General features: G+C 45.6%; 1 pseudogene; it reads left to right on the top strand.

Annotated features, from left to right (window-relative positions):
- LOC112241049 overlaps nt 1-24468 on the top strand; it is a 49513-nt pseudogene that overhangs the window by 7717 nt on the left and 17328 nt on the right.

Raw genomic sequence — 24468 nt, 5'->3', positions numbered from 1 at the left:
TTGTGCTTCTCTCCAGGCTGTTTCCTCTGTCTCTCTCTACTGTGTTCCACTGTTGTGCTTCTCTCCAGGCTGTTTCCTCTGTCTCTCTCTGTGTTCCACTGTGTTCCACTGTTGTGCTTCTCTCCAGGCTGTTTCCTCTGTGTTCCACTGTCTCTCTCAGGTTCTGTCTTCCAGTGTTCCTGTTGTGCTTCTCTCTGGTTCTGTTGTTCCTCTGTTTCCTCTGTCTCTCTCTACTGTGTTCCACTGTTGTGCTTCTCTCCAGGCTGTTTCCTCTGTCTCTCTCTACTGTGTTCCACTGTTGTGCTTCTCTCCAGGCTGTTCCTCTGTCTCTCTCTCTACTGTGTTCCACTGTTGTGCTTCTCTCCAGGCTGTTTCCTCTGTCTCTCTCTCTACTGTGTTCCACTGTTGTGCTTCTCTCCAGGCTGTTTCCTCTGTCTCTCTACTGTGTTCCACTGTTGTGCTTCTCTCCAGGCTGTTTCCTCTCTCTCTACTGTGTTCCACTGTTGTGCTTCTCTCCAGGCTGTTTCCTCTGTCTCTCTACTGTGTTCCACTGTTGTGCTTCTCTCCAGGCTGTTTCCTCTGTCTCTCTACTGTGTTCCACTGTTGTGCTTCTCTCCAGGCTGTTTCCTCTCTCTCTCTACTGTGTTCCACTGTTGTGCTTCTCTCCAGGCTGTTTCCTCTGCTCTCTACTGTGTTCCACTGTTGTGCTTCTCTCCAGTCTCTCTACTGTGTTCCACTGTTGTGCTTCTCTCCAGGCTGTTTCCTCTGCTCTCTCTCTGTGTTCCACTGTTGTGCTTCTCTCCAGGCTGTTTCCTCTGTCTCTCTCTCTACTGTGTTCCACTGTTGTGCTTCTCTCCAGGCTGTTTCCTCTGCCTCTCTACCCTGTTCCACTGTTGTGCTTCTCTCCAGGCTGTTTCCTCTGTCTCTCTACTGTGTTCCACTGTTGTGCTTCTCTCCAGGCTGTTTCCTCAGTAGAGAGACAGAGGAAACAGCCTGGAGAGAAGCACAACAGTGGAACACAGTAGAGAGACAGTGTTCCACTGTTGTGCTTCTCTCCAGGCTGTTTCCTCTGTCTCTCTACTGTGTTCCACTGTTGTGCTTCTCTCCAGGCTGTTTCCTCTGTCTCTCTACTGTGTTCCACTGTTGTGCTTCTCTCCAGGCTGTTTCCTCTGTCTCTCTACTGTGTTCCACTGTTGTGCTTCTCTCCAGGCTGTTTCCTCTGCCTCTCTACTGTGTTCCACTGTTGTGCTTCTCTCCAGTCTCTCTACTGTGTTCCACTGTTGTGCTTCTCTCCAGGCTGTTTCCTCTGTCTCTCTCTCTACTGTGTTCCACTGTTGTGCTTCTCTCCAGGCTGTTTCCTCTGTCTCTCTCTCTACTGTGTTCCACTGTTGTGCTTCTCTCCAGGCTGTTTCCTCTGTCTCTCTCTCTACTGTGTTCCACTGTTGTGCTTCTCTCCAGGCTGTTTCCTCTGTCTCTCTACTGTGTTCCACTGTTGTGCTTCTCTCCAGGCTGTTTCCTCTGTCTCTCTCTCTACTGTGTTCCACTGTTGTGCTTCTCTCCAGGCTGTTTCCTCTGTCTGTCTCTCTACTGTGTTCTACTGTGTTCCACTGTTGTGCTTCTCTCCTGGCTGTTTCCTCTGTCTCTCTCTCTACTGTGTTCCACTGTTGTGCTTCTCTCCTGGCTGTTTCCTCTCTCTCTCTACTGTGTTCCACTGTTGTGCTTCTCTCCTGGCTGTTTCCTCTGTCTCTCTACTGTGTTCCACTGTTGTGCTTCTCTCTACTGTGTTCCACTGTTGTGCTTCTCTCCAGGCTGTTTCCTCTGTCTCTCTACTGTGTTCCACTGTTGTGCTTCTCTCTACTGTGTTCCACTGTTGTGCTTCTCTCCTGGCTGTTTCCTCTCTCTCTCTACTGTGTTCCACTGTTGTGCTTCTCTCCAGGCTGTTTCCTCTGTCTCTCTACTGTGTTCCACTGTTGTGCTTCTCTCCTGGCTGTTTCCTCTCTCTCTCTACTGTGTTCCACTGTTGTGCTTCTCTCCAGGCTGTTTCCTCTGTCTCTCTACTGTGTTCCACTGTTGTGCTTCTCTCTACTGTGTTCCACTGTTGTGCTTCTCTCCAGGCTGTTTCCTCTGTCTCTCTACTGTGTTCCACTGTTGTGCTTCTCTCCTGGCTGTTTCCTCTGTCTCTCTACTGTGTTCCACTGTTGTGCTTCTCTCCAGGCTGTTTCCTCTCTCTCTACTGTGTTCCACTGTTGTGCTTCTCTCCTGGCTGTTTCCTCTGTCTCTCTACTGTGTTCCACTGTTGTGCTTCTCTCCAGTCTCTCTACTGTGTTCCACTGTTGTGCTTCTCTCCAGGCTGTTTCCTCTGTCTCTCTCTCTACTGTGTTCCACTGTTGTGCTTCTCTCCAGGCTGTTTCCTCTGTCTCTCTCTCTACTGTGTTCCACTGTTGTGCTTCTCTCCAGGCTGTTTCCTCTCTCTCTCTACTGTGTTCCACTGTTGTGCTTCTCTCCAGGCTGTTTCCTCTCTCTCTCTACTGTGTTCCACTGTTGTGCTTCTCTCCAGGCTGTTTCCTCTGTCTCTCTCTCTACTGTGTTCCACTGTTGTGCTTCTCTCCAGGCTGTTTCCTCTGTCTCTCTCTCTACTGTGTTCCACTGTTGTGCTTCTCTCCAGTCTCTCTGCTGTTTCCTCTGTCTCTCTCTCTACTGTGTTCTACTGTGTTCCACTGTTGTGCTTCTCTCCAGGCTGTTTCCTGTCTCTCTACTGTGTTCCACTGTTGTGCTTCTCTCCTGGCTGGACACTTTACACATTACTTTACATTCAACTGGACACTTTACATTCAACAACTGGACACTTTACACATTACTTTACATTCAATAGGACCCTTAACATTCAACAGGACACATTACTTTACATTCAGTCACATTTTATTTGTCACATACACATGGTTAGCAGATGTTAATGCGAGTGTAGCGAAGTGCTTCTGGTTCCGACAATGCAGTAATAACCAACAAGTAATCTAACTAACAATTCCAAAACTACTGTCTTATACACAGTGTAAGGGGATAAAGAATATGTACATAAGGATATATGAATGAGTGATGGTACAGAGCAGCATAGGCAAGATACAGTAGATGGTGTTACGCACGCCTCTATGAAGAGGGAACGCAACACCCTGCTACAACTAAACTCTCTGTGAAGCGAAAAAGGTATGGACTGTAGGTGCGAGTAAAAATGACAACAAGCAGAATGTGGTACCGTTTACAAGGACTTTATTCCTTTACACGGTAATATGGGGAAAAGGGGCTGGACGGAACCAAAGCAAAGAAAGTAAATCTCAAAGCCCCCCCCTCTCCTATCTTACCTGCCTACCCACTACTTACCTAATTTAGCACCACCTGGTGCCCTAACCAAAATACAAGGGGTGGTCCGCCCAGGTCTTACCTAGTGTGTCTAGACAGCGAATATGCTACGGGTATATGTATGCCCGCGGGCCTCTTGCCTAAGCACTCCCTAGGTGCCTTCCCCTTCCCCCCTGGGAACAAATGAAACAATTTCAAACAAACTAAGAAACAAAAGGATGTCAAATAAGCAAACTCACAGAACATACCACTTTCCAACAAAATCAACCTCTATCACACTCAATCTCAGCAATCCCTACCTCCAGCAAAATCTCTACCTCCAAAAAGAAGAGATCTCCCTCCTGAACAGAACACTGGCTTTTATATAGTGTCAGAAGGAATGGGTAATTGGAGACAGCTGCGTCTTGACGAGGGGGCGGGGTCAGCTCTCCAATTAGCCCTGGAGTCGACCAATCAGCTGCTTGAGGGATTTCAGGAAGCCATTTCCTGAAATAAACACATGTAAATACACAAACTACAACACATAATCTGGGGAACGTAACAGATGGTATCGAGTACAGTATATACATCTGAGATGAGTATGTAAACAAAGTGGCATAGTTAAAGTGGCTAGTGATACATGTATTACATAAGGATGCAGTCGATGATATAGAGTACAGTATATACGTATGCATATGAGATGAATAATGTAGGATAAGTAACATTATATAAGGTAGCATTGTTTAAAGTGGCTAGTGATATATTTACATCATTTCCCATCAATTCCCATTATTAAAGTGGCTGGAGTTGAGTCAGTGCCAGTGTCAGTGTGTTGGCAGCAGCCACTCAATGTTAGTGGTGGCTGTTTAACAGTCTGATGGCCTTGAGATAGAAGCTGTTTTTCAGTCTCTCGGTCCCAGCTTTGATGCACCTGTACTGACCTCGCCTTCTGGATGATAGCGGGGTGAACAGGCAGTGGCTCGGGTGGTTGATGTCCTTGATGATCTTTATGGCCTTCCTGTAGCATCGGGTGGTGTAGGTGTCCTGGAGGGCAGGTAGTTTGCCCCGGTGATGCGTTGTGCAGACCTCACTACCCTCTGGAGAGCCTTACGGTTGAGGGCGGAGCAGTTGCCGTACCAGGCGGTGATACAGCCCGCCAGGATGCTCTCGATTGTGCATCTGTAGAAGTTTGTGAGTGCTTTTGGTGACAAGCCGAATTTCTTCAGCCTCCTGAGGTTGAAGAGGCACTGCTGCGCCTTCTTCACGATGCTGTCTGTGTGAGTGGACCAATTCAGTTTGTCTGTGATGTGTATGCCGAGGAACTTAAAACTTGCTACCCTCTCCACTACTGTCCCATCGATGTGGATAGGGGGGTGTTCCCTCTGCTGTTTCCTGAAGTCCACAATCATCTCCTTAGTTTTGTTTACTTAACATTGAACAGGACACTTTACATTACTTTACATTCAACTGGACCCTTTACATTACTTTACATTCAACTGGACCCTTTACATTCAACTGGACACTTTACATTCAACTAGTCACTTTACATTCAACTGGAGCCTTTACATGACTTGACATTCAACTGGACACTTTACATTACTTTACATTCAACTGGACACTTGACATTCAACTGGACACTTTACATTACTTTACATTCAACTGGACCCTTTACATTCAACTGGAGCCTTTACATTACTTTACATTCAACTGGACACTTTACATTCAACTGGACACTTTATATTCAACTGGACCCTTTATATTAAATTGGACACTTTACATTACATTCAACTGGACCCTTTACATTACTTTACATTCAACTGGACACTTTACATTCAACTGGACACTTTACATTCAACTGGACCCTTTACATTCAACTGGACACTTTACATTACTTTACATTCAACTGGGTATTTTACATTTATCTGGACCTTTTACATTCAACTGGACACTTTAGATTAAACTGGACACTTTACATTCAGCTGGACACTTTACATCCAACTGGACACTTTAAATCCAACTGGACACTTTACATCCAGTTGGACACTTTACATTCAACTGGACACTTTACATTCAACTGGACACTTTACATTCAACTGGACACTTTACATTACTTTACATTCAACTGGGTATTTTACATTTATCTGGACCTTTTACATTCAACTGGACACTTTAGATTAAACTGGACACTTTACATTCAGCTGGACACTTTACATCCAACTGGACACTTTACATCCAACTGGACACTTTACATTCAGCTGGACACTTTACATTCAACTGGACACTTTACATTCAACTGGACACTTTACATTCAACTGGACACTTTACATTCAACTGGACACTTTACATTCAACTGGACACTTTACATCCAACTGGACACTTTACATCCAGCTGGACACTTTACATTCAGTTGGACACTTTACATTCAACTGGACACTTTACATTCAACTGGACACTTTACATTCAACTGGACACTACATTCAACTGGACACTTTACATTACTTTACATTCAACTGGGTATTTTACATTTATCTGGACCTTTTACATTCAACTGGACACTTTAGATTAAACTGGACACTTTACATTCAGCTGGACACTTTACATCCAACTGGACACTTTACATCCAACTGGACACTTTACATCCAACTGGACACTTTACATTCAGCTGGACACTTTACATTCAACTGGACACTTTACATTCAACTGGACACTTTAGATTAAACTGGACACTTTACATTCAGCTGGACACTTTACATTAAACTGGACACTTTACATTCAGCTGGACACTTTAGATTAAACTGGACACTTTACATCCAACTGGACACTTTACATTCAACTGGACACTTTACATTCAACTGGACACTTTACATTCAACTGGACACTTTACATTCAACTGGACACTTTACATTCAACTGGACCCTCTACATTCAACTGGACACTTTACATTCAACTGGACACTTTACATTCAACTGGACACTTTACATTCAACTGGACACTTTACATTCACCTGGAGCCTTTACATTCAACTGGACACTTTCCATGACTTTACATTCAACAGGACACTTTACGTGACTTTAGTTAGGTTTTCATGTTTTGATAGGTTGAATGCAGCTCTGACTCGTTCCTGTCCCCTCCTCTCTTCCAGGTGTGATCTCAGGCAGCCCTCCAGTGATGGTGAACGGGCAGAAAGCCTTTCCCTTCGGCCCGAGTCAGAGCTCCAACGGGCACCAGCCCTCGCCCATCAACGCCCATTCCTCCCCCCTCTCATCCCCCTTGTTCACTGACGCTGGCTACGTCCGCACGGATGACGAGGACGAGGTTCGGAGGAAGGTTTGTCTTTCAGGGAGGGAGGGTGGGAGAGATTGGAGGAGGGGGGAGGACATGTCCCCATACTCTTGAGAGAGCGATCCAGCCCAGAGGACAGTACTGTTCTACTTTGTTAGAACTGTTGTATCCCACTTTACCAGGCTAGTGAGAGTCTGTAAGGAACTGTGCTATCCCACTTTACCAGGCTAGTGAGTGTCTGTAAGGAACTGTGTTATCCCACTTTACCAGGCTAGTGAGAGTCTGTAAGGAACTGTGTTATCCCAATTTACCAGGCTAGATCTCATCAAGATCTGTTGCCTACATCTAATAGTTCTACTCATCACTTATTATTATTATTACAAATGGAAGATTACCACTTCTCACAATGGTGCTCATGTCGTAAAGTTAGATCAAAGCTGACTCGATGTCTGTCCAGATCACATTTCGCCAGACAAAGACTTATGATGAGTTAGGATGTTACATAACTGAGCCAAACATAATAGCATATTATAGTAGGCCTGTAACGTCGTCATTACACCAAAACCTCCTCATTTCTATTGAGATTTGAGGATGGTTAGCTGAAGCAGGATATATGCTTTGACTGAAACAAAACACAAGAAAGACCTAATAGTTTAACGCCATTTGCTCTAATCCGCCTAACTTGGTGTTTGAGGGTATTAAAGTTGTGTTGGACATTTTCTCCCTTTCTTCCAGAAGTGTCCAACTGACAAGGCCTACTTCATCGCCAAGGAGCTTCTCACCACAGAGAGAACCTTTCAGAAGGACCTGGCAGTTATAACCGTGGTAAGATGAATTATAACTCTGGGAGAACTAGTTATAACCATGGTAAGACTAGTTATAACCATGGTAAGATGAATTATAACTCTGGGAGAACTAGTTATAACCATATTAAGATGAATTATAACTCTGGGAGAACTAGTTATAACCATGGTAAGACTAGTTATAACCATGGTAAGATGAATTATAGCTCTGGGAGAACTAGTTATAACCATGGTAAGACTAGTTATAACCATGGTAAGATGAATTATAACTCTGGGAGAACTAGTTATAACCATATTAAGATGAATTATAACTGGGAGAACTAGTTATAACCATGGTAAGACTAGTTATAACCATGGTAAGACTAGTTATAACCATGGTAAGATGAATTATAACTCTGGGAGAACTAGTTATAACCGTGGTAAGATTCATTATAACTCTGGGAGAACTAGTTATAACCATGGTAAGACTAGTTATAACCGTAGTAAGATGAATTATAACTCTGGGAGAACTAGTTATAACCATGGTAAGACTAGTTATAACCGTGGTAAGATGTTTTATAACTCTGGGAGAACTAGTTATAACCATGGTAAGACTAGTTATAACCATATTAAGATGAATTATAACTCTGGGAGAACTAGTTATAACCATGGCAAGACTAGTTATAACCGTGGTAAGATGAATTATAACTCTGGGAGAACTAGTTATAACCAAGGTTAAGACTAGTTATAACCGTGGTAAGACTAGTTATAACCATGGTAAGATGAATTATAACTCTGGGAGAACTAGTTATAACCATGGTAAGACTAGTTATAACCGTGGTAAGAGTAGTTATAAACGTGGCACGGCTAGTTATAACCGTGGCACGGCTAGTTGTAACTGTGGCACGGCTAGTTGTAACCGTGGCACGGCTAGTTGTAACCGTGGCACGGCTAGTTGTAACCGTGGCACGGCTAGTTGTAACCGTGGCACGGCTAGTTGTAACCGTGGCACGGCTAGTTGTAACCGTGGCACGGCTAGTTGTAACCGTGGCACGGCTAGTTGTAACCGTGGCACGGCTAGTTGTAACCGTGGCACGGCTAGTTGTAACCGTGATACGGCTAGTTGTAACCGTGGCACGGCTAGTTGTAACCGTGATACGGCTAGTTGTAACCGTGGCACGGCTAGTTGTAACCGTGGCACGGCTAGTTATAACCGTGGCACGGCTAGTTATAACCGTGGCACGACTAGTTTTAACCCCGGTAAGACTAGCTATAACCCCGGTAAGACTAGTAATAACTGTGTAAGACTATAAGACTAGTTATATCCATGATAAGACTAGCAATACGTGGTAAGACTAGTAGTAACTGTGGTAAGACTATTAGTAACCGTGGTAAGACTAGTAGTAACCGTGGTAAGACTAGTAGTAACCGTGGTAAGACTAGTAGTAACCGATAAGACTAGGTGTAACCATGGTAAGACTAGTAGTAACCGATAAGACTAGGTGTAACCATGGTAAGACTAGTAGTAATAAGTGGTAAGACTAGTAGTAATAAGTGGTAAGACTAGTAGTAATAAGTGGTAAGACTAGTAGTAATAAGTGGTAATACTAGTAGTAATAAGTGGTAATACTAGTAGTAATAAGTGGTAAGACTAGTAATAACAATGGTTAGACTAGTAATAACAATGATAGACTAGTGATAACAATGGTTAGACTAGTGATAACAATGATAGACTAGTGATAACAATGATAGACTAGTGATAACAATGGTTAGACTAGTAATAATGGTTAGCCTAGTAATAAATCAAATCAAATCAAATGTATTTATATAGCCCTTCGTACATCAGCTGATATCTCAAAGTGCTGAACAGAAACCCAGCCTAAAACCCCAAACAGCAAGCAATGCAGGTGTAGAAGCACGGTGGCTAGGAAAAACTCCCTAGAAAGGCCAAAACCTAGGAAGAAACCTAGAGAGGAACCAGGCTATGTGGGGTGGCCAGTCCTCTTCTGGCTGTGCCGGGTGGAGATTATAACAGAACATGGCCAAGATGTTCAAATGTTCATAAATGACCAGCATGGTCGTATAATAATAAGGCAGAACAGTTGAAACTGGAGCAGCAGCACGGTCAGGTGGACTGGGGACAGCAAGGAGTCATCATGTCAGGTAGTCCTGGGGCATGGTCCTAGGGTTCAGGTCCTCCGAGAGAGAGAAAGAAAGAGAGAAAGAGAGAATTAGAGAGAGCACACTTAAATTCACACAGGACACCGAATAGGAAATGAGAGGTACTCCAGATATAACAAACTGACCCTAGCCCCCCGACATATAAACTACTGCAGCATAAATACTGGAGGCCAACAATGATAGACTAGTAATAACAATGGTTAGAGTAGTAATAATGGTTAGACTAGTAATAATGGTTAGACTAGTAATAACAATGGTTAGACTAGTAATAATGGTTAGCCTAGTAATAACAATGATAGACTAGTAATAACAATGGTTAGACCAGTAATAACAATGGTTAGACTAGTAATAATGGTTAGACTAGTAATAACAATGATAGACTAGTAATAATAATGGTTAGAGACAGAGAGAGAGACAGAGAGACACACAGGGAGAGCCAGTGAGAGACACAGAGAGAGAGAGGATAAAAGAGAGGGAGGAAGAGACAGAGAGAGACAGAGACACACAGGGAGAGCCAGTGAGAGACACAGAGAGAGAGAGGATAAAAGAGAGGGAGGAAGAGAAAGAGAGAGACAGAGACACACAGGGAGAGCCAGTGAGAGACACAGAGAGAGAGAGGATAAAAGAGAGGGAGGAAGAGACAGAGAGAGAGACAGAGACACAGAGAGCCAGTGAGAGACACAGAGAGAGAGGATAAAAGAGAGGGAGGAAGAGACAGAGAGAGAGACAGAGACACACAGGGAGAGCCAGTGAGAGACACAGAGAGAGAGGATAAAAGAGAGGGAGGAAGAGAAAGAGAGAGACAGAGACACACAGGGAGAGCCAGTGAGAGACACAGAGAGAGAGAGGATAAAAGAGAGGGAGGAAGAGACAGAGAGAGAGACAGAGACACAGAGAGCCAGTGAGAGACACAGAGAGAGAGAGGATAAAAGAGAGGGAGGAAGAGAAAGAGAGAGAGACAGAGAGAGAGAGAGAGAGGATAAAAGAGAGGGAGGAAGAGGAAGAGAGAGAGAGGATAAAAGAGAGGGAGGAAGAGAAAGAGAGAGAGACAGACACAGAGAGAGCCAGTGAGAGACACAGAGAGAGAGAGGATAAAAGAGAGGGGGGAAGAGACAGAGAGAGAGACAGAGACACAGGGAGAGCCAGTGAGAGACACAGAGAGAGAGAGGATAAAAGAGAGGGAGGAAGAGAAAGAGAGAGAGACAGAGAGAGACACAGGGAGAGCCAGTGAGAGACACAGAGAGAGAGAGGATAAAAGAGAGGGAGGAAGAGACAGAGAGAGAGACAGAGACACACAGGGAGAGCCAGTGAGAGACAGAGAGAGAGAGAGGATAAAAGAGAGGGAGGAAGAGACAGAGAGAGAGACAGAGAGACACAGAGAGAGCCAGTGAGAGACACAGAGAGAGAGAGGATAAAAGAGAGGGAGGAAGAGAAAGAGAGAGAGACAGAGACACACAGAGAGAGCCAGTGAGAGACACAGAGAGAGAGAGGATAAAAGAGAGGGAGGAAGAGAAAGAGAGAGAGAGGATAAAAGAGGGGGGAAGAGACAGAGAGAGAGACAGAGACACAGGGAGAGCCAGTGAGAGACACAGAGAGAGAGAGGATAAAAGAGAGGGAGGAAGAGGAAGAGAGAGAGAGGATAAAAGAGAGGGAGGAAGAGAAAGAGAGAGAGACAGAGAGACACACAGGGAGAGCCAGTGAGAGACACAGAGAGAGAGAGGATAAAAGAGAGGGAGGAAGAGACAGAGAGAGAGACAGAGACACACAGGGAGAGCCAGTGAGAGACAGAGAGAGAGAGGATAAAAGAGAGGGAGGAAGAGAGAGACAGAGAGAGAGAGGATAAAAGAGAGGGAGGAAGAGAAAGAGAGAGAGACAGAGAGAGAGGATAAAAGAGAGGGGGGAAGAGAAAGAGAGAGAGACAGAGAGACACACAGGGAGAGCCAGTGAGAGACACAGAGAGAGAGAGGATAAAAGAGAGGGAGGAAGAGAAAGAGAGAGAGACAGAGAGAGAGAGGATAAAAGAGAGGGGGGAAGAGACAGAGACACAGGGAGAGCCAGTGAGAGACACAGAGAGAGAGAGGATAAAAGAGAGGGGGGAAGAGACAGAGACACAGGGAGAGCCAGTGAGAGACACAGAGAGAGAGAGGATAAAAGAGAGGGAGGAAGAGAAAGAGAGAGAGACAGAGACACAGAGAGAGAGACAGAGAGACACAGGGAGAGCCAGTGAGAGACACAGAGAGAGAGAGGATAAAAGAGAGGGAGGAAGAGAAAGAGAGAGAGACAGAGAGACACACAGGGAGAGCCAGTGAGAGACACAGAGAGAGAGAGGATAAAAGAGAGGGAGGAAGAGACAGAGAGAGAGACAGAGACACAGGGAGAGCCAGTGAGAGACACAGAGAGAGAGAGGATAAAAGAGAGGGAGGAAGAGAAAGAGAGAGAGAGACAGAGAGACACACAGGGAGAGCCAGTGAGAGACACAGAGAGAGAGAGGATAAAAGAGAGGGAGGAAGAGACAGAGAGAGAGACAGAGACACAGGGAGAGCCAGTGAGAGACACAGAGAGAGAGAGGATAAAAGAGAGGGAGGAAGAGAAAGAGAGAGAGACAGAGACAGAGAGCCAGTGAGAGACACAGAGAGAGAGAGGATAAAAGAGAGGGAGGAAGAGACAGAGAGAGAGACAGAGACACAGGGAGAGCCAGTGAGAGACACAGAGAGAGAGAGGATAAAAGAGGGAGGAAGAGAAAGAGAGAGAGACAGAGACACACAGGGAGAGCCAGTGAGAGACACAGAGAGAGAGGGATAAAAGAGAGGGAGGAAGAGACAGAGAGAGAGACAGAGACACAGGGAGAGCCAGTGAGAGACACAGAGAGAGAGAGGATAAAAGAGAGGGAGGAAGAGAAAGAGAGAGAGACAGAGACACAGAGAGAGAGACAGAGAGACACAGGGAGAGCCAGTGAGAGACACAGAGAGAGAGAGGATAAAAGAGAGGGATGAAGAGACAGAGAGACAGAGAGAGAGAGAGGATAAAAGAGAGGGAGGAAGAGGAAGAGAGAGAGACACAGGGAGAGAGAGGATAAAAGAGAGGGAGGAAGAGAAAGAGAGAGAGACAGAGACACAGAGAGAGAGACAGAGAGACACACAGGGAGAGCCAGTGAGAGACACAGAGAGAGAGAGAGGATAAAAGAGAGGGAGACAGAGACAGAGGGAGAGACAGAGACACAGAGAGAGAGGATAAAGAGAGAGGAGAGGAGGAAGAGAAGAGAGAGAGGATAAAAGAGAGGGAGACAGAGACAGAGAGAGAGACAGACAGAGAGAGAGACACACAGAGAGAGAGGATAAAAGAGAGGGAGGAAGAGGAAGAGAGAGAGGATAAAAGAGAGGGAGGAAGAGGAAGAGAGAGAGAGGATAAAAGAGAGGGAGGAAGAGGAAGAGAGAGAGAGGATAAAAGAGAGGGAGGAAGAGGAAGAGAGAGAGGATAAAAGAGAGGGAGAAACCCCCCAGCTACACTACCTATACAGCTGGTTAACCCCCCAGCTACACTACCTATACAGCTGGTTAACCCCCCAGCTACACTACCTATACAGCTGGTTAACCCCCAGATACACTACCTATACAGCTGGTTAACCCCCAGATACACTACCTCTACAGCTGGTTAAACCCCCAGCTACACTACCTCTACAGCTGGTTAAACCCCCAGATACACTACCTATACAGCTGGTTAAACCCCCAGATACACTACCTATACAGCTGGTTAAACCCCCCAGATACACTACCTATACAGCTGGTTAACCCCCAGATACACTACCCATACAGCTGGTTAACCCCCAGATACACTACCTATACAGCTGGTTAACCCCAGATACACTACCTATACAGCTGGTTAAACCCCCAGATACACTACCTATACAGCTGGTTAAACCCCCAGATACACTACCTATACAGCTGGTTAACCCCCAGATACACTACCTATACAGCTGGTTAACCCCCAGATACACTACCTATACAGCTGGTTAACCCCCAGATACACTACCTATACAGCTGGTTAACCCCCAGATACACTACCTATACAGCTGGTTAACCCCCAGATACACTACCTATACAGCTGGTTAAACCCCCAGCTACACTACCTATACAGCTGGTTAAAACCCCCGCAGCTACACTACCTATACAGCTGGTTAAACCCCCAGATACACTACCTATACAGCTGGTTAAACCCCCCGCAGCTACACTACCTATACAGCTAGTTAAAACCCCCGCAGCTACACTACCTATACAGCTGGTTAAAAACCCCGCAGCTACACTAGCTAAACAGCTGGTTAAAACCCCCCGCAGCTACACTACCTATACAGCTGGTTAGACCCCCCAGCTACACTACCTATACAGCTGGTTAGACCCCCCAGCTACACTACCTATACAGCTGGTTAACCCCCAGCTACACTACCTATACAGCTGGTTAACCCCCCAGCTAAACTACCTATACAGCTGGTTAACCCCCCAGCTACACTACCTATACAGCTGGTTAAACCCCCCAGCTATACTACCTATACAGCTGGTTAGACCCCCAGCTACACTACCTATACAGCTGGTTAACCCCCCAGCTACACTACCTATACAGCTGGTTAGACCCCCCAGCTACACTACCTATACAGCTGGTTAGACCCCCAGCTACACTAGCTAAACAGCTGGTTAAAACCCCCGCAGCTACACTACCTATACAGCTGGTTAGACCCCCCAGCTACACTACCTATACAGCTGGTTAGACCCCCCAGCTACACTACCTATACAGCTGGTTGAACCCCCCAGCTACACTACCTATACAGCTGGTTAACCCCCCAGCTACACTACCTATACAGCTGGTTAACCCCCCCCAGCTACACTACCTATACAGCTGGTTAACCCCCCAGCTACACTACCTATACAGCTGGTCAACCCCCCAGCTACACTACCTATACAGCTGGTTAACCCCCCAGCTACACTACCTATACAGCTGGTTAACCCCCCAGCTACACTACCTATACAGCTGGTTAACCCCCCAGCTACACTACCTATACAGCTGGTTAGACCCCCAGCTACACTACCTATACAGCTGGTTAAACCCCCAGCTACACTACCTATACAGCTGGTTAACCCCCCAGCTACACTACCTATACAGCTGGTTAACCCCCCCCAGCTACACTACCTATACAGCTGGTTAACCCCCCAGCTACACTACCTATACAGCTGGTTAACCCCCCAGCTACACTACCTATACAGCTGGTTAACCCCCAGCTACACTACCTATACAGCTGGTTAACCCCCCAGCTACACTACCTATACAGCTGGTTAGACCCCCCAGCTACACTACCTCTACAGCTGGTTAGACCCCCCCCAGCTACACTACCTATACAGCTGGTTAACCCCCCCAGCTACACTACCTCTACAGCTGGTTACCCCCCCAGCAATACTAGCTATATCTTGGTCTCTCCCTTCCCCAGCATAACCAGCCCACCGCTGCCTTCTATCACCAGCCAGCCAGCTGGACTCTCCTCTCTAACAGCTGTGTTGTCTCAGTGGTTCCAGACTGTGCTGGGTAAAGAGGTAGTCTAACAGCTGTGTTGTCTCAGTGGTTCCAGGCTGTGCTGGGTAAAGAGGCAGTCTAACAGCTGTGTTGTCTCAGTGGTTCCAGGCTGTGCTGGGTAAAGAGGTAGTCTAACAGCTGTGTTGTGTCAGTGGTTCCAGACTGTGCTGGGTAAAGAGGTAGTCTAACAGCTGTGTTGTCCCAGTGCTTCCAGGCTGTGCTGGGTAAAGAGGTAGTCTAACAGCTGTGTTGTCCCAGTGGTTCCAGGCTGTGCTGGGTAAAGAGGTAGTCTAACAGCTGTGTTGTCTCAGTGGTTCCAGGCTGTGCTGGGTAAAGAGGTAGTCTAACAGCTGTGTTGTCCCAGTGGTTCCAGGCTGTGCTGGGTAAAGAGGTAGTCTAACAGCTGTGTTGTCCCAGTGGTTCCAGGCTGTGCTGGGTAAAGAGGTAGTCTAACAGCTGTGTTGTCTCAGTGCTTCCAGGCTGTGCTGGGTAAAGAGGTAGTCTAACAGCTGTGTTGTCTCAGTGCTTCCAGGCTGTGCTGGGTAAAGAGGTAGTCTAACAGCTGTGTTGTGTCAGTGGTTCCAGGCTGTGCTGGGTAAAGAGGTAGTCTAACAGCTGTGTTGTGTCAGTGGTTCCAGGCTGTGCTGGGTAAAGAGGTAGTCTAACAGCTGTGTTGTGTCAGCGGTTCCAGGCTAGTCTAACAGCTGTGTTGTGTGTCAGTGGTTCCAGGCTGTGCTGGGTAAAGAGGACATCCTGCCAGACTCAGTGAGGACTCTGATCAACACCAACTATGATCCAGTCTATCAGTTACACCAGGCCTTCCTCAAGGAGGTGGAGCAGAGGCTGCAGCAATGGTGAGGAGTGGGTGTGGTGTGTGTGTGTGTGTGTGTGGGGTGGGTGGGTGGGGAGATGTGTGTGTGTGTGTGTGTGTGTGTGTGTGTGTGTGTGTGTGTGTGTGTGTGTGTGTGTGTGTGTGTGTGTGTGTGTACCTCCAGGTTTTCAGCACCACTCTTCAGTGAGTCACTACAGCAGCCGGTCATACAGGACTGATCATCATCAGAGACCCCTGGTGGACGGCCCATCAGAGGCCCCTGGTGGAGGGCCCACCAGAGGCCCCGGTGGAGGGCCCATCAGAGACCCCGGTGGACGGCCCATCAGAGACCATCGGGGGACGGCCCATCAGAGACCCCCGGGGGACGGCCCATCAGAGACCCCCGGTGGACGACCCATCAGAGACCCCGGTGGACGACCCATCAGAGACCCCGGTGGACGACCCATCAGAGACCCCGGTGGACGACCCATCAGAGACCCCCGGTGGACGACCCATCAGAGACCCCCGGTGGACGACCCATCAGAGACAGACCTAGTGAATACTGCTCCTCTGAGAGGACAGACCTAGTGAATATTGCTCCTCTGAGAGGACAGACCTAGTGAATACTGCTCCTCTGAGAGGACAGACCTAGTGAATACTGCTCCTCTGAGAGAATACTGCTCCTCTGAGAGAATACTGCTCCTCTGAGAGGACAGACCTAGTGAATATTGCTCCTCTGAGAGGACAGACCTAGTGAATACTGCTCATCTGAGAGGACAGACCTAGTGTATACTGCTCCACTACCCCATCTGCTGGTGGAGCTGTGTAACTACGCTGAGTAGCTCAGTGTTCTCTAGTAGGTACATGTGGCACATCTACATGTGGGTTGGAGAATCTCAGGAATGCAGTCAACGTGTCATAACTCTCTCAACCACTCACAGGAAGGGTTTGATCTTCTCCCGGGGATTGATGCTTCTCAGCTGTTAATCACTCTGTTGCAATGTGGTTTCAATTAGAGATGGACAGATGGGTTACTGAATTAGTGATGTTGTTTCTCCACTTGCCCCTCACTATGGTGTCACTGAGAGAGGGGGTGAAACACTGTCTGTCTGTCTCCTGCAGGGTTAGGCTTAGAAGCAGGTAACCATGTTGATTTCTCTCTGTCACCAGGGAGGGGCGGTCCAACGCCCACATTAAAGGAGACTACCAGCGTGTCGGTGACGTCATGCTGAAGAACATTCAGGGGTTAAAGGTACAGTAGACGTGGATATCGTTCCTGCCCTACAACATGTCCTCAGAGTAATGACCTGTGGGTTATAGGTGGAGTTACAGCCATCTGATGAATATGTAGGAGTATCACATGGGGTTGATCATGATAATCACATGGGGTTGGCATCTATACAGTAGCAGCTAACAGTCCTCTGTCCCTAACCCCTACATCTTCTACCTAACCTACCCCTCCTCCCTCTAACACCTACATCTTCTACCTAACCTACCCCTCTCCTCTCTCTCTAACCCCTACATCTTCTACCTAACCTACCCCTCTCCTCTCTCCCTAACCCCTCTCCTCCCTCTAACACCTACATCTTCTACCTAACCTACCCCTCTCCTCTCTCTCTAACCCCTACATCTTCTACCTAACCTACCCCTCTCCTCTCTCTCTAACCCCTACATCTTCTACCTAACCTACCCCTCTCCTCTCTCTCTAACCCCTACATCTTCTACCTAACCTACCCCTCTCCTCTCTGCCCCAGCAGCAGTTGACGTCCCTCCTGCAGCGTCACGGTGAGGTGTTGGTTGAGTTGGAGCGTTCGTGCCGTGCCTCCCAGCGGCTGCAGGAGTTGTGTCGAGAGTTTGAGCAGCAGAAGGTGTGTTACCTGTCCCTGAACATGTTCCTGCTACGCCCCCTGCATCGTCTGCTGCACTACAAACTGATTCTGGAGAGACTCTGCAAACACTACCCCCCCACACACCAAGACTTCAGAGACAGCAGAGGTAGGACCCTGCTCCTCTAGTTAATATCTCAGAGAACCCTGCTCCTCTAGTTGTCTAGTTAATATCTCAGAGAACCCTCCTCTAGTTGTCTAGTTAATATCTCAGAGAACCCTCCTCTAGTTGTCTAGTTAATATCTCAGAGAACCCTGCTCCTCTAGTTGTCTAGTTAATATCTCAGAGAACCCTCCTCTAGTTGTCTAGTTAATATCTCAGAGAACCCTGCTCCTCTAGTTGTCTAGTTAATATCTCAGAGAACCCTCCTCTAGTTGTCTAGTTAATATCTCAGAGAACCCTCCTCTAGTTGTCTAGTTAATATCTCAGAGAACCCTGCTCCTCTAGTTGTCTCTAGTTCTAGTTGTCTAGTTAATATCTCAGAGAACCCTCTCCTCTAGTTGTCTAGTTAATATCTCAGAGAACCCTCTCCTCTAGTTGTCTAGTTAATATCTCAGAGAACCCTGCTCCTCTAGTTGTCTAGTTAATATCTCAGAGAGAACCCTGCTCCTCTAGTTGTCTAGTTAATATCTCAGAGAACCCTGCTCCTCTAGTTGTCTAGTTAATATCTCAGAGAACCCTGTTGTCCTCTAGTTGTCTAGTTAATATCTCAGAGAGAACCCTGCTCCTCTAGTTGTCTAGTTAATATCTCAGAGAACCCTGCTCCTCTAGTTGTCTAGTTAATATCTCAGAGAGAACCCTCCTCCTCTAGTTGTCTAGTTAATATCTCAGAGAACCCTCCTCCTCTAGTTGTCTAGTTAATATCTCAGAGAGAACCCTCCTCCTCTAGTTGTCTAGTTAATATCTCAGAGAACCCTCCTCCTCTAGTTGTCTAGTTAATATCTCAGAGAGAACCCTCCTCCTCTAGTTGTCTAGTTAATATCTCAGAGAACCCTGCTCCTCTAGTTGTCTAGTTAATATCTCAGAGAGAACCCTGTTGTCTCCTCTCAGTTGTCTAGTTAATATCTCAGAGAACCCTGCTCCTCTAGTTGTCTAGTTAATATCTCAGAGAGAACCCTCCTCCTCTAGTTGTCTAGTTAATATCTCAGAGAGAACCCTCCTCCTCTAGTTGTCTAGTTAATATCTCAGAGAAACCCTCCTCCTCTAGTTGTCTAGTTAATATCTCAGAGAACCCTCCCTCTAGTTGTCTAGTTAATATCTCAGAGAGAACCCTCCCTCTAGTTGTCTAGTTAATATCTCAGAGAGAACCCTCCTCCTCTAGTTGTCTAGTTAATATCTCAGAGAAACCCTGCTCCTCTAGTTGTCTAGTTAATATCTCAGAGAACCCTGCTCCTCTAGTTGTCTAGTTAATATCTCAGAGAGAACCCTCCTCCTCTAGTTGTCTAGTTAATATCTCAGAGAACCCTGCTCCTCTAGTTGTCTAGTTAATATCTCAGAGAGAACCCCCTCTAGTTGTCTCTCTCTAGTTGTCTAGTTAATATCTCAGAGAACCCTCCCTCTAGTTGTCTAGTTAATATCTCAGAGAGAACCCTCAGTTAATATCTCAGAGAAACCCTCCTCCTCTAGTCTGTCTAGTTAATATCTCAGAGAGAACCCTCCTCTAGTTGTCTAGTTAATTGTCTCAGTTAATATCTCAGAGAACCCTCCTCCTCTAGTTGTCTAGTTAATATCTCAGAGAGAACCCTCCTCCTCTAGTTGTCTAGTTAATATCTCAGAGAGAACCTCCTCCTCTAGTCTAGTTAATATCTCAGTCCTCTAGTTGTCTAGTTAATATCTCAGAGAGAACCCTCCTCCTCTAGTTGTCTAGTTAATATCTCAGAGAACCCTCCTCCTCTAGTTGTCTAGTTAATATCTCAGAGAACCCTCCTCTAGTTGTCTAGTTAATATCTCAGAGAGAACCCTCCTCCTAGTTGTCTAGTTAATATCTTGTCTAGTTAATATCTCAGAGAGAACCCTCCTCTAGTTGTCTAGTTAATATCTCAGAGAGAACCCTCCCTCTAGTCTAGTTGTCTAGTTAATATCTCAGAGAGAACCCTCCTCCTCTAGTTGTCTAGTTAATATCTCAGAGAGAACCCTCCTCCTCTAGTTGTCTAGTTAATATCTCAGAGAGAACCCTCCTCCTCTAGTTGTCTAGTTAATATCTCAGAGAGAACCCTCCTCCTCTAGTTGTCTAGTTAATATCTCAGAGAGAACCTCCTCCTCTAGTTGTCTAGTTAATATCTCAGAGAGAACCCTCCTCTAGTTGTCTAGTTAATATCTCAGAGAGAACCCTCCTCCTCTAGTTGTCTAGTTAATATCTCAGAGAGAACCCTCCTCCTCTAGTTGTCTAGTTAATATCTCAGAGAACCCTGCTCCTCTAGTTGTCTAGTTAATATCTCAGAGAACCCTCCTCCTCTAGTTGTCTAGTTAATATCTCAGAGAACCCTGCTCCTCTAGTTGTCTAGTTAATATCTCAGAGAACCCTGTTGTCTAGTTAATATCTCCCCTCTAGTTGTCTAGTTAATATCTCAGAGAGAACCCTCCTCTAGTTGTCTAGTTAATATCTCAGAGAGAACCCTCCTCTAGTTGTCTAGTTAATATCTCAGAGAACCCTGCTCCTCTAGTTGTCTAGTTAATATCTCAGAGAACCCTCCTCCTCTAGTTGTCTAGTTAATATCTCAGAGAACCCTGCTCCTCTAGTTGTCTAGTTAATATCTCAGAGAACCCTCCTCCTCTAGTTGTCTAGTTAATATCTCAGAGAGAACCCTGCTCCTCTAGTTGTCTAGTTAATATCTCAGAGAGAACCCTCCTCCTCTAGTTGTCTAGTTAATATCTCAGAGAACCCTGCTCCTCTAGTTGTCTAGTTAATATCTCAGAGAACCCTGCTCCTCTAGTTGTCTAGTTAATATCTCAGAGAACCCTCTCCTCTAGTTGTCTCTCAGAGAACCCTGCTCCTCTAGTTGTCTAGTTAATATCTCAGAGAGAACCCTCCTCTAGTTGTCTAGTTAATATCTCAGAGAACCCTGCTCCTCTAGTTGTCTAGTTAATATCTCAGAGAGAACCCTGCTCCTCTAGTTGTCTAGTTAATATCTCAGAGAACCCTCCTCCTCTAGTTGTCTAGTTAATATCTCAGAGAACCCTGCTCCTCTAGTTGTCTAGTTAATATCTCAGAGAGAACCCTGCTCCTCTAGTTGTCTAGTTAATATCTCAGAGAGAACCCTCCTCCTCTAGTTGTCTAGTTAATATCTCAGAGAGAACCCTCCTCTAGTTGTCTAGTTAATATCTCAGAGAACCCTGCTCCTCTAGTTGTCTAGTTAATATCTCAGAGAGAACCCTCCTCTAGTTGTCTAGTTAATATCTCAGAGAACCCTGCTCCTCTAGTTGTCTAGTTAATATCTCAGAGAACCCTCCTCTAGTTGTCTAGTTAATATCTCAGAGAGAACCCTGCTCCTCTAGTTGTCTAGTTAATATCTCAGAGAACCCTGCTCCTCTAGTTGTCTAGTTAATATCTCAGAGAACCCTGCTCCTCTAGTTGTCTAGTTAATATCTCAGAGAGAACCCTGCTCCTCTAGTTGTCTAGTTAATATCTCAGAGAGAACCCTGCTCCTCTAGTTGTCTAGTTAATATCTCAGAGAACCCTGCTCCTCTAGTTGTCTAGTTAATATCTCAGAGAGAACCCTCCTCCTCTAGTTGTCTAGTTAATATCTCAGAGAGAACCCTGCTCCTCTAGTTGTCTAGTTAATATCTCAGAGAGAACCCTCTCCTCTAGTTGTCTAGTTAATATCTCAGAGAGAACCCTCCTCCTCTAGTTGTCTAGTTAATATCTCAGAGAACCCTGCTCCTCTAGTTGTCTAGTTAATATCTCAGAGAGAACCCTCCTCTAGTTGTCTAGTTAATATCTCAGAGAACCCTGCTCCTCTAGTTGTCTAGTTAATATCTCAGAGAACCCTCCTCCTCTAGTTGTCTAGTTAATATCTCAGAGAACCCTGCTCCTCTAGTTGTCTAGTTAATATCTCAGAGAACCCTCCTCCTCTAGTTGTCTAGTTAATATCTCAGAGAACCCTCCTCCTCTAGTTGTCTAACTCAGAGAGAACCCTCCTCCTCTAGTTGTCTAGTTAATATCTCAGAGAGAACCCTGCTCCTCTAGTTGTCTAGTTAATATCTCAGAGAACCCTCCTCTAGTTGTCTAGTTAATATCTCAGAGAAACCCTCCTCTAGTTGTCTAGTTAATATCTCAGAGAGAACCCTCCTCTCTAGTTGTCTAGTTAATATCTCAGAGAGAACCCTCCTCCTCTAGTTGTCTAGTTAATATCTCAGAGAGAACCCTCCTCCTCTAGTTGTCTAGTTAATATCTCAGAGAGAACCCTCCTCTAGTTGTCTAGTTAATATCTCAGAGAACCCTCCTCCTCTAGTTGTCTAGTTAATATCTCAGAGAGAACCCTCCTCTAGTTGTCTAGTTAATATCTCAGAGAGAACCCTCCTCCTCTAGTTGTCTAGTTAATATCTCAGAGAGAACCCTCCTCCTCTAGTTGTCTAGTTAATATCTCAGAGAACCCTGCTCCTCTAGTTGTCTAGTTAATATCTCAGAGAACCCTGCTCCTCTAGTTGTCTAGTTAATATCTCAGAGAACCCTGCTCCTCTAGTTGTCTAGTTAATATCTCAGAGAACCCTGCTCCTCTAGTTGTCTAGTTAATATCTCAGAGAGAACCCTCCTCTAGTTGTCTAGTTAATATCTCAGAGAACCCTGAACCTCCTCCTAGTTGTCTAGTTAATATCTCAGAGAACCCTGCTCCTCTAGTTGTCTAGTTAATATCTCAGAGAACCCTGCTCCTCTAGTTGTCTAGTTAATATCTCAGAGAGACCCTGCTCCTCTAGTTGTCTAGTTAATATCTCAGAGAGAGAACCCTCCTCCTCTAGTTGTCTAGTTAATATCTCAGAGAGAACCCTGCTCCTCTAGTTGTCTAGTTAATATCTCAGAGAACCTGCTCCTCTAGTTGTCTAGTTAATATCTCAGAGAACCCTGCCTCCTCTAGTTGTCTAGTTAATATCTCAGAGAACCCTCTCCTCTAGTTGTCTAGTTAATATCTCAGAGAGACCCTGCTCCTCTAGTTGTCTAGTTAATATCTCAGAGAGAACCCTGCTCCTCTAGTTGTCTAGTTAATATCTCAGAGAACCCTGCTCCTCTAGTTGTCTAGTTAATATCTCAGAGAGAGAACCCTCCTCTAGTTGTCTAGTTAATATCTCAGAGAACCCTGCTCCTCTAGTTGTCTAGTTAATATCTCAGAGAACCCTGCTCCTCTAGTTGTCTAGTTAATATCTCAGAGAACCCTCCTCCTCTAGTTGTCTAGTTAATATCTCAGAGAGAACCCTCCTCTAGTTGTCTAGTTAATATCTCAGAGAACCCTGCTCCTCTAGTTGTCTAGTTAATATCTCAGAGAGAACCCTGCTCCTCTAGTTGTCTAGTTAATATCTCAGAGAACCCTGCTCCTCTAGTTGTCTAGTTAATATCTCAGAGAACCCTCCCTCTAGTTGTCTAGTTAATATCTCAGAGAACCCTGCTCCTCTAGTTGTCTAGTTAATATCTCAGAGAGAACCCTGCTCCTCTAGTTGTCTAGTTAATATCTCAGAGAGAACCCTCCTCCTCTAGTTGTCTAGTTAATATCTCAGAGAACCCTGCTCCTCTAGTTGTCTAGTTAATATCTCAGAGAGAACCCTCTCCTCTAGTTGTCTAGTTAATATCTCAGAGAACCCTGCTCCTCTAGTTGTCTAGTTAATATCTCAGAGAACCCTGCTCCTCTAGTTGTCTAGTTAATATCTCAGAGAACCCTGCTCCTCTAGTTGTCTAGTTAATATCTCAGAGAGAACCCTCCTCCTCTAGTTGTCTAGTTAATATCTCAGAGAACCCTGCTCCTCTAGTTGTCTAGTTAATATCTCAGAGAGAGAACCCTGCTCCTCTAGTTGTCTAGTTAATATCTCAGAGAACCCTGCTCCTCTAGTTGTCTAGTTAATATCTCAGAGAACCCTGCTCCTCTAGTTGTCTAGTTAATATCTCAGAGAACCCCTCCTCTAGTTGTCTAGTTAATATCTCAGAGAACCCTGCTCCTCTAGTTGTCTAGTTAATATCTCAGAGAACCCTCCTCCTCTAGTTGTCTAGTTAATATCTCAGAGAGAACCCTCCCCTCTAGTTGTCTAGTTAATATCTCAGAGAACCCTCTCCTCTAGTTGTCTAGTTAATATCTCAGAGAACCCTCCTCCTCTAGTTGTCTAGTTAATATCTCAGAGAGAACCCTCCTCCTCTAGTTGTCTAGTTAATATCTCAGAGAACCCTCTCCTCTAGTTGTCTAGTTAATATCTCAGAGAGAACCCTCCTCCTCTAGTTGTCTAGTTAATATCTCAGAGAACCCTCTCCTCTAGTTGTCTAGTTAATATCTCAGAGAACCCTGCTCCTCTAGTTGTCTAGTTAATATCTCAGAGAGAACCCTCCTCTAGTTGTCCTCTAGTTGTCTAGTTAATATCTCAGAGAGAACCCTGCTCCTCTAGTTGTCTAGTTAATATCTCAGAGAACCCTGCTCCTCTAGTTGTCTAGTTAATATCTCA

The sequence above is a fragment of the Oncorhynchus tshawytscha genome, unplaced genomic scaffold, assembly GCF_018296145.1.
Source record: "Oncorhynchus tshawytscha isolate Ot180627B unplaced genomic scaffold, Otsh_v2.0 Un_scaffold_4419_pilon_pilon, whole genome shotgun sequence".
NCBI classification, from domain to species: Eukaryota; Metazoa; Chordata; class Actinopteri; order Salmoniformes; family Salmonidae; genus Oncorhynchus; species Oncorhynchus tshawytscha.
Note: the sequence above shows the minus strand (reverse complement) of the source record. Positions and strands in the feature narration are given on the sequence as shown.